This window comes from Canis aureus, chromosome 38 (assembly GCF_053574225.1).
Source record: "Canis aureus isolate CA01 chromosome 38, VMU_Caureus_v.1.0, whole genome shotgun sequence".
In the NCBI taxonomy this organism is placed as follows: Eukaryota; Metazoa; Chordata; class Mammalia; order Carnivora; family Canidae; genus Canis; species Canis aureus.
Window position 1 is genome coordinate 19,073,738 of NC_135648.1, and position 9,800 is coordinate 19,083,537.

Consider the following 9,800-nt stretch of genomic DNA (forward strand, 5'->3'; position numbering starts at 1 on the left):
AAGGATATGGGATAGCAGTTTCCCCATTGCTTTTCCAGTAGATCTTTTAAATCTTTCTTGTAAATTTGTGTCAATCTTGTAGGTGCAGAGTGGTTATCTCACTGTGGCTTTATAATTTTCATTTTCCTAATTATCAGTGAAGGTCAGAACTTTTTTAATATACACATTCCATGTTCTGTAGAAAATACTAGTCCAAGTCTCCTGGTCATTTTTCTCTTAGACTTGTCTTTGCCATATGGATTTGTTGGAGCTAATAGCTTTGAAGATTTTTTTTCTTTATTTTTACCCATTAGGTTTAAATAGTTTTACTTTCTATCCTTTGGATGGGTTTCTTTTTAGTTATATCAAACCCATCTTGGGGTTCATAGATACACTTAAATTTCCAATTTCATGTATTTTTTAAGTTTCAGAAAAATTCTCAGGCATTTATTTTTTCAACTTATGATCCAGTACTACTACCTTCTCTATCTAAAATTTCAATTATACATGTAGACTATATTCACTGCATTTTCTGCATTTTCCATAAAATTTTTTCTGCATACTTCATTGTCCATATTTTCTTCCATGTTATCTTCTAGCTTCTGACTTACCTCTTATTTTTAAATAAATATGAATTAACCATATGCATTTCTCTCTATACATAGCTTTATCATCATCTTAAATAATTTATTTCTTTTTTATTTTTTCTCATTAAACTTTTGTTTTAATGGGTCTCAAAATTCTGTGACAGTTTTGGTCAAGTTGTTTCCATTAAAAAGTACTGATTTTAAAAACTTAAAACTGCCACACACGCACAAAACAAAAACAAAAACAAAAACAAAAAACAAAAAAAAAACCAAATGGTCCACAAAACATTCTCCTTTCCTTCTGAAGGTTTTACGGTGCATTGTTATCATTAACCAGTCTTTTACTATTAAACTTAAATGGCCAATTGACAAAAACAGTTATGAGACCGTTCTTCCACCACTGGTTAAGACTGGGGTGGCAGGTATTGGGGATAATATTCATTTAGCCTTCCGAGCTTTCTGGGCAGACTTGGTGACTCTGCCAGTTCCAGCTGCCTTCTTGTCCACTGCTTTGATGACACCCACAGCAACCGTCTGTCTCATGTCACGAACAGCACAACGGCCCAGAGGAGGATAGTCAGAGAAGCTCTCAACACACATAGGTTTGCCAGGATCCATATCAACAATGGCAGCATCCCCAGATTTCAAGAACTTGGGACCATCTTCCAGCTTTTTTCCAGAACGACGATCTATCTTCTCCTTCAGCTCAGCAAACTTGCAAGCAATGTGAGCTGTGTGACAATCCAGCATAGGTGCATATCCAGCACCGATTTGGCCTGGAGGTTCAGGATAATCACCTGGGCCATGAGACCAGCTGCTTCCATTGGTGGGTCATTTTTGCTGTCACCAGCCACATTGCCACAATGAACATCTTTGACAGATCCGTTCTCGACATTGAAGCCCACATTGTCCCCAGGAAGAGCCTCACTCAAAGCTTCATGGTGCATTTCAACAGACTTGACTTCAGTTGTAACATTGACCGGAGCAAAGGTCACCACCATGCCAGGCTGAAGAACATCAGTCTCCACTCGGCCCACTGGAACAGTACCAATACTACCAGTTTTGTAGGCGTCCTGGAGAGGCAGACGCAAGGGCTTAGCAGTTGGACGAGTTGGTGGCAGAATGCAATCCAGGGCTTCAAGCAGTGTGGTTCCACTGGCATTCCCATCTTTACGGGTGACTTTCCGTCCCTTGAACCAAGGCATGTGAGCACTTGGCTCCAGCATGTTGTCACCATTCCAACCAGAAATTGGCACAAAAGCTACTGTGTCGGGGTGGTAGCCAATTTTCTTAATGTAGGTGCTGACTTCCTTAACGATGTCCTCGTATCTCTTCTGGCTGTAGGGTGGCTCAGTGGAATCCATTTTGTTAACACCAACAATTAGTTGTTTTACACCCAGTGTGTAAGCCAGAAGGGCATGCTCACGGGTCTGCCCATTCTTGGAGACCCTGCTTCAAATTCACTGACACGAGCAGCAGCAATCAGGACAGCACAGTCAGCCTGAGATGTGCCTGGAATCATGTTTTTGATAAAGTCTCTGTGTCCTGGGGCATCAATGATGGTCTCGAATTTCCACAGGGAGATATCAATGGTGATACCACGTTCACATTCAGCTTTCAGGTTATCCAAGACCCAGGCATACTTGAAGAAGCCTTTTCCCATCTCAGCAGCCTCCTTCTCAAATTTTTCGATAGTTCTTTTGTCGACCCCACCACATTTGTAGATCAGGTGGCCAGTAGTGGTAGACTTGCCCGAATCTACATGTCCAATGACGACGATGTTGATGTGAATCTTTTCCTTTCCCATTTTGGTTGAGGTTTAGCGGTGGTTTTCACAACACCTGTGTTCTGGTGGCAAACCCATTGTGAAAAAGCCATCTTAAATAATTTAATATGCATTTGCATTATTATTCAATTCCTTCTCTTATTCTATTTATTCATCAATTTTATTTTGTATTTTTTCATCTCTTTATAGTTTAGATTTTTTAATGTGTGTTTTACATTTTTTGTCTATATTTGATAAACTTAATATCTAGAGTACTTCTAAGATTTTTCATACCGATTTTTCTTTATTTTTGTATCATTGCTGTTGTTATCCACACATTCCTGATAATTCTTATTGTTTGACAGATATTATATTTGAAAAGTTGTCTGTAGAAATTATTTGAGGCCCAGAATTGTGTTATTTTCCTTCTGAAAAGATTTATTTTTGTTTCTACCAGATGCATACGGTCATAGACAGTGAGACAGCTCAGTGCATGCCATTGGCCTGTGCACTTCCAGTTCTTTTATACTAATCAGTTCTTTCTCTTTATAGTTTTTACTTTTCATTTTGTATTACCTACCTTATATATTCTACTGTGGACATATTATTTTAGTAGTAGAATAATTATAGATCTTCACAATCCCAATTCTATGTGAAGACAAGTAGCATCCATCCACACTGCTTTGGTATGCCTTGGATACCAACCAATGCCTTTGTCTTAAAACAGAAATTCTGTTAAAGGAATACTTAGCCTTTCTGTCATGCCATCCCACCATCAAAATTAACAACACCACAGAGGAAGAGTCCCAAATTCCATAATACTTTCATAAACCTTTTCTAGAGATTGATCAGATGGGTCTTTCTTCTCTTGTTAGCTTTCTGCATAGAAAAAAATATATATATATATATATGTTATATAATTATATATATGTAATTCCAGCTTTCTCATGTGTTTAGTAAAAGGGCTTGAGCAAATTATCCAGTCCACCATTAGTAGAAGTGGAAGTCTGCTGAAAAGATTTCAAAGATATCTTCTTACCTGCATACTGTGGTCTGAATACTGTACTCTCAAAATTCACATGTTAGAATCTTAACACCAAATGAGATGGTATTAGGAGGTGGGGCCTGATAGGATTAGTACCCTCATGAAAGAAGCCTAAGAAACCTTCCTTGCTCCTTCCACCGAGGGAGTTTATAGAAAAGACAGTGGCTATGAACTAGAAAGCAAGCTAGACACTAAATCTGCTGATGCCTTGAACTTGGAGCTCCTAGACTCTAAAATTATAAGAAAGAAATGTTTATTGTTTGAACTACCCAGTCTGTGATATTTTTCTTGTAACAGCCCCAATAGACTAAGATACTGAATTGCCACAGTAATCACTCTTTTCTACTTAAAACACTTTTGTCCCTTGGATTCCGTAACACTTTACTCTCTTGGTTATCATCTTATATCAGTAGCTTCTTGTAAGTCTATTTATTAGGTCTTCTTCACCTTTCTGACTTCTCAATGTTGGAATGCCCCAGGACTTAGTTTTTGATTCTTCTGCTCTCTCTATTCACATGCATGGTGACTTAATCCCATAGTTTGCCTGAAAAAGATTTATACCCTGAAGACTCACCAATTTATATCTTCAACTCACACTTCTCCCCTGAACTTTACATGCATATCTTGCTTGACATCTCCACTTGGATGCTTAATAGGCATATCAAACCTAACTTGTCCAAAAACAAATTTTTTATTCACTCCCCCTCCTCCCAAAATAACTTTTTCTATTTCACTCTGTTTTTTTCTACTTCATAAATAGAAGCTGCATTCTTCTTCCAGTTTTTCAGTCATCTTTGACTTTTTTGTTGTTTTTTTCTTTCTCTTACAACTGACATCCAGTTCTTCAGGGGATGTCATCTCTGAGTTCTTCAAAATATATCCAGATTATGACAACTTTCTGACAATTTCTCTTAATATGAATCTGGTTTAAGTCATCACTTCCCTTCTGAATTGCAAGATCAGTGTGATAGAAAGGTCTCTGCCAGTCCTGGACCACTTACCTAAGGGCTATTATGCTAAGAAGTGAACTTTTATTTACTTTAAATCATTGTATTTTGGAAAATTTTTGTCTTCCAGTACTTATGTTTAGCATGTATTCTAAATAACACAAATTCTAAATACTTGCTATTATAAATTTTTTTGCCAGTTTGCTTTCATAGCAATGATGAAAGCCCTATGTTGTGGCTCTGCCTCTCAAACCTCAGTGTGCTTGGAATAGCCTGATGATCTTACTATGCAGGTTCTGCTTTAGGACATTTAGATTTTGTCCTGAGAGTCTGCATTTCTAAAAGCTCCTAGGTGATACTGATGTTCCTGGTCCTGACATCCCATTTTGAATGTCAACTCTCTGGAACAAAGCAATATTAATTTGCTTCTCATAAGGGATGTCATTAGTTGCTGCTTATCTAATTTCATTTTTTTCTTACAAATGAGTTTTAGGAATATATTTTTGTAAGTAAACTATTCAAGTAAAGTATTCAAAAGCATATTTCTTTCTAGTATTTCTAAGAACTTTTACTTCTAAATTGATTAATGGATAGGTGTAGACCAAAGCCAAAAAGAGATTTTTGGGGGGAGGAATTCTACAGCTAAAAAAGCCTTATTTCCACTCATCTAGATGAAGAAGGTAACTCTCCATAATCAGTGTACTTGGGAATACTAATCACTTCCCAAAAAGGAGATAGCAACAGACTTTACTCTAGTGGCACCACAAGTGGAATTAGCTATTAGCATTAAGGCCCTATAACAATGAGCTCAGTAAACTTCCTGCTGCTAACACAAGATCTCATCACCTGCTTTGTGGGACTGAATAAATGTGTGAATCTGGAACATCCAGAAATTTCAGTGAGAGAACACAATTAGTTCAAATGAGGTTTTCAGTAAAATCCAAACACCTGACAGTGGTAAAACTAGAATCTTTCTGTCTCAAGAGAATGAGAAAATTAAGTGTCATTGGGGAAACAGAAGGAAATAGTGCAATTTGCTGTGAATCTCTTTCCTTTCTCCCTTCTATTTGATAACTAAAGAGTTGTGCTATAATATCACACTCAGTCTTTCTCTGAATTTTTAAAAAAAGAATTTAAGGGAGAATGAGGCAGTCAATGTTTACCATTTTGGAGGATGAGTCAAGATTTATATTGCTAGGAAATGTGGAACCCACTTGAGGATTTTCTACATTTATTTCTCTCCCACACCACCCATTCTCTTTCTATCTCTCTCTCTCTTTCAAAAATAAATGAACTTCTTTTTCCCAAGCTTATGATGATGAAGTTGATTGTTGTTTTAGAGATCATTAATTATGCAGGACATGCTGTTTTGAAATTTCTTCTCTCTGAATGTGACACCTTGGGCCACTATATTGACGAAGAAATGAGGACATTTTTAAGTATATAAGACTGGGTTTTATTTACGTACAGTATAATTGTAGCTTAATGAAAGAGACTATAGAGTATAAGAGAGATTAATCAAATTTTAAAATGTACAGGTCCCTAAATCTCCCAGTCTCCTGTTGTATGAGTTATCTACTACCATGTAATAAATCACTTCAAAACGTTGTGGCTTAAATAATAAAATGCATTATTTACTCATGATTCTCTGTGTCAGAAATTTGGGCTTTCAGTAGTGGATGGTCAGACTGCAATCATTTGGCAGCTCCACTGAGAGTGGGCAATCTAAGATACTTTATTCCCATGTCTAGCAGTTCATGATGACTGTTTGCTGGGTCAAGTACCTACAGCAGGTTAGGTTGGGCTTCATAGCAGCTCTCTGAGATAGGGCCCAACGTTTCTTTTCAAGCTCTTGATTACAATGTTTTTGCTTTTCTAAAGGCTGAGTAATATTCCATTATATACATAAACCACATCTTCTTTACCCATTCATCTTTTGATGGACACCAAGGCTCCTTCCACAGTTTGGCCAAATTGAACACCAATAAAAATAAATTTGTTTAAAAAAGTAAAAAAAAAAAAAAAAAAAAAAAAAAACAATGTTTTTGCTGATGTCACACTGGCCAAAGTAAGTTACATGGCCAAGCACAGATTCAGTGTAAGAAAAGGGGCAACACAAAAGCATAGAATCAGAGAGAGAGGATTCCTTGGAGGCTGTTACTTCACACATTTACCATACTTCCCTTCATGAATCAATATGCCAAATCCAGGATTCATAAAATTAAAGATTCACTCACACAATATACCTTTAACTATAAAATTATAATCCATCATATTTTGTTCTTCTGTAACTTTAGTGGAGAATTCTCAGGAAAGCAAAAGATGGTGAAAATATTACTAGATTTCCCATTAAGACTCTCACAAATTTCAATGCTCCTTCTCAGAATAGCATGGATAATTCATGAACAATTTACATTTTTATTTTATTTTACTTCTCAGCAGCCTCATTAACAATTTGCTTATATTCCATTTGATATTCGGGAATTTGAATATGGGTGTTCTGCCTTGAGCCCTGGCTCTTCTTGAGGAATCACAAATGTCCACAAGATTAATTCCAAAATTCCTAAGAATTAATGTTGATTTTACCTATACTGTAATTTTATCAATAAGGCTTACTCTGACTCCATATTAAAAATTGTTTTCCCAAATGTGATGCTTTCACAACTTTAATGTGTTCTATTTTACTTTTAAAAATGTGTTTATTGTCTTTCTCCATCCTCTAGAACATACACTCCAAGAAAACAGGGACATTTTGTTTCATTAGCTGCTTTATTGTAAGGACCAGAGTGACTGTCATATTTACTTGCTCAATAAGTATTTTTGGATGAATGGTTATATGGATGAAAGGGCTGCTCAAGTATTTAAATGAGCATGCTCCAAATGCTATCTCCTAAACCCATAACCCATCAAAACTTTAAAATATTAACAAATGATAATAACATGGCAAAGTTGTATGATGTGATTTGATCAGTTGGCCTGGGGCTATTTTAATTGAGTTGTCAAGAAAGGTCTCTTTGAGGAGACACATTTAAACTTGGACCTAAACTATAAGAGAAGTTACATATACAAGTTTCACCTAAGGCAGAAGTCACAGCTTATACAAAAATGCCTAAGGTATAAATGAGCTTAGTATGAGTGAGAAACATGTGAGTGTATTTGTGCAAAATGGCACAGAAGAGACTAAAGTTTATTAATTATGTAGATTTTTATGGAACAACAACTACGTGTTGGGAATTGTGTGTAGAACAGGGAACAAATTTCATGCTGTCACAGAACCTGGTAGGTAGTACAGTGGAAAGAGAAGCAGAAGCCAGGTCATGTGAGGCTTTGAGGATAGTAGGGAGACCAGTTTTATCAGCATGATTAGAGCCTTTTAAATGAATGATATGATTTTATTTACCTTTAAAAAATCACTCTGATCAATGCTTAAAAAATGGACTATAGAAAGTCCAGGTTATGTAGTAGGTCTGGCTTGGACAATGCTGTGGGAGTAGAAATGGAGGAGTGGGTACATTCAGGCTAATACTCAACACTGGCATCTACAGGACTGGCTGTGGATTCTTTGTGAACAGGAAAAGAAGAGTAGTCATGTATGACAGAGTTCTCATTCTTATTATCAACTATTTAATAATTTAGTTCACTGTGCTTGCCTAATAAGTAACTTCCATTTTGAGGACATTGCAGTTATGAATATCATATCTTCAAATGCTTTTGATAGTATGTATAGTAGACTGGGAGTAGGGATCTAGCAGTGGAATTAGCTAAAAGAATACACTTATTTTAAATTTTGGTACATATTAAATTGACTTGACAAGATATTTGAACTATTTTTTTTTTTAAGATTGTATTTCTTTTTTCCTGAGAGACACACAGAGAGAGGCAGAGATAATAGGCAGAGGGAGAAGCAGGCTCCCTGTGCGGAGCCCCATGTAGAACTCCATCCCAGGACCCTGGGATCATGAGCTAAGCTAAAGGCAGACACAACCACTAAGCCACCCAGGTGCCCCTGAACTAACTTTTGAAATCACAACAGGATTTTATCAGAGAAGACTCTTGTTGATATCATAAAACATTTTCTTTAATAGCTGGAAAATGGTTTACCATTGTTAATTTGGTCTGCATTTTTTTTTTTATAGTGAACCAGCCTGAAACTCCTTTTATGTATTTTTTGTTCATTTATATTTTTTTCTGTGTATGCCATGCCTCATGTCCATTTTGTTCTTGTGTTATTGTTATTTTGCTTATAAATGGTGCTAACTGCTATTTTTATAGCTCAGAATTAATTTTTCTAGTTTGTTTAGTTTTTGTTATGTGGACATTTTGAACTGCCTTTTGTTATCAGTGACTTCCTTAATGATCTTGTATGTTCCACAAAACCTTGTCTACTGCATACTATAAAGCAAAACATATAAATGAAAGTTCAATTTTTTTTTTACCTAGTATATACACAGTTTTTTGTGCGTGTATGCTAAAATGCTGGTATATTTGGGATTTATTTTGTTTTAAGCACTAATTATTTTTTTTTAATTTTATTTATTTATGATAGGCACACAGTGAGAGAAAGAGAGAGGCAGAGACACAGGCAGAGGGAGAAGCAGGCTCCATGCACCGGGAGCCTGACGTGGGATTCGATCCTGGGTCTCCAGGATCGCGCCCTGGGCCAAAGGCAGGCGCCAAACCGCTGCGCCACCCAGGGATCCCTTAAGCACTAATTATTGATCAGTCTTCTGTCCTCCCTCCTGACCTCCTTCAGCCTCCTCCTCCCTCTACCTTCCTCCCTCTCTCCCTTCTTTTCTTTTGATCTTCCTTCCTTCCCAATTACTATGTTAATTTGTGAAAGCATCATTTGTCTCTGAAAAGAAATGCCACCTTCATACACTATAATTTTTTTATGTATTTTGATCTATATCTAGACTAATCAGTTCTCATAGTCTCTTAATTTTTTTTCCTGTTAGTGTCTTTGTATCCCAGTAGTAAACTGTTCATTTTACTGTAGTTTAATATACATTTTCACAAAATTTCTGGGCCCACTCTTTACTATAACTATTCTCTTTAAAGATATTTCTAGAATTTTTTCCTGCTTAATGTTTTCTTAATGAAATTCAGAATCACCTTATGAAATTCCCCAAACAGAACACAATAAAACAACAAAAATGGGTATTTTTTATTATAAGTACATTTAATTCATATGGGGATGTCAATCAAATTCACATCTTCACATTATTCAACCTTTCTAAGAGAAGGTAAGATTTTTCATATTTTTTATACTTGATGTAAACTTTTAACTCTTTTCTCAGAGGACCTGTCTGCACACTTATTGTTGAATATATTTCCGATCTTTGTTTTTATGGTAACATGTATATAAGGAACTTACTCAGTTATGTAGCTTAATTTTAAACCAAATGACATAATAAATTCTTGTGATTTCTATTATGTGAATATAATAACAAATATTAAATTGATTACTACTTAGGTAA

The 9,800-nt window shown here is 36.0% G+C and overlaps 1 pseudogene; it reads right to left on the reverse strand.

Annotated features, from left to right (window-relative positions):
- Positions 1-810: 810 nt before the first annotated feature.
- On the reverse strand, positions 811-2,420 carry LOC144307146 (elongation factor 1-alpha 1 pseudogene; annotated as a pseudogene).
- Between the last annotated feature and the right edge of the window lie 7,380 nt (positions 2,421-9,800).